A 487-nucleotide genomic window follows, 5' to 3' on the forward strand; every position below is an offset into this window, starting at 1 on the left:
AAACGTTGTTGTTGTTGTGATCATAAACTGTATGGATGTGATTACACGCAATACACGGAGCTTTTCCCTCATTATTGTAACGCGCTGCTTTTGCAAGGTTCCGTGAAAACGTTTCAGCTTTTATTGACCTTTTTCGCCCTAAAGAAGATATCACAGGTTCATCAAGTAAATAATCCATCCTCGATCACTTTTAGTCAGCTTTGACGAAACTCCTCTCAGCTAGCACGTCTTTTCAAAATGAAAGTAGCCTTGTCACCTGACCTGAATACAGCGCGCTGATTCACTAAAATGGACTTATTGGCTTCTGTTCAAAAACAACAAGGGCGCTTGCCGGCTTCTGCAGTAAAACGTGAATTTGCGATGCCTTGAAAGTGGACAAAACCGGCAAAGTTAATTGCCAAGGCAACATTTTCCTTCAGTTTAACTTGATGCACTAAAATAACTAAAACTTAATATATATATATATGTGTGTGTGTGTGTGTGTGTA

The 487-nt window shown here is 39.4% G+C and overlaps 1 protein-coding gene across 1 annotated transcript in view; it reads right to left on the bottom strand.

Moving 5' to 3' along the window:
• LOC107657980 (aflatoxin B1 aldehyde reductase member 4-like) overlaps positions 1-487 on the bottom strand; it is a 5,383-nt gene that overhangs the window by 1,494 nt on the left and 3,402 nt on the right. The gene's annotated exons all lie outside the window — the stretch shown is intronic.

Source organism: Sinocyclocheilus anshuiensis, unplaced genomic scaffold (genome assembly GCF_001515605.1).
Source record: "Sinocyclocheilus anshuiensis isolate Anshui unplaced genomic scaffold, SAMN03320099.WGS_v1.1 scaffold147, whole genome shotgun sequence".
NCBI lineage: Eukaryota > Metazoa > Chordata > Actinopteri > Cypriniformes > Cyprinidae > Sinocyclocheilus > Sinocyclocheilus anshuiensis.